The sequence below is a fragment of the Emydura macquarii genome, unplaced genomic scaffold, assembly GCF_026122565.2.
Source record: "Emydura macquarii macquarii isolate MOO-44397 ecotype Brisbane River unplaced genomic scaffold, CSIRO-AGI_Emac_v2 contig_2681, whole genome shotgun sequence".
Taxonomy (NCBI): Eukaryota; Metazoa; Chordata; order Testudines; family Chelidae; genus Emydura; species Emydura macquarii.
The window spans coordinates 4,184,927-4,185,384 of record NW_027132818.1 but is presented as its reverse complement, the minus strand read 5'-3'; positions in this window follow the sequence as shown (position 1 = coordinate 4,185,384).

Below are 458 nucleotides of genomic sequence, written 5' to 3'. Positions count from 1 at the left end.
CTTCAAAGTCTCAAGCATTTATTTGACTCCTTTGAACAATCATTTCTGGCAATGGATACATTTCTCATTGTTGAGTGGTGGTTGACTCTCCAAAAATTTTGCTGCATTTAATTCTTTAAAACACTCCTAGAATTTTGGATAAAGGACCTCATTAACTAGCTTGTATGTATGTAGATACTTAACAGTTTAGAGTGCTGTGGTATAGAACAAACTAATCTTTGAAGAGACAAGTTGGGTGGACAGTATCTTACTGAACCAACTTCTGTTAGAGAGACAAGCTTTCAAGCCCCACAGAGCTCTTTCAGGTCTGGGAAAGGTACTCCCTGAGCTTCCAGCAAGATGGAGTGTTTAGGATGAGTCATTAAGCACATCCTTGAATGGTCCTTTACTCTAACTACTCAATCTTAAGGTAGGACAAGAAGTAATAGATTTAAATTGCAGCAAGGGAGGTTTAGGCT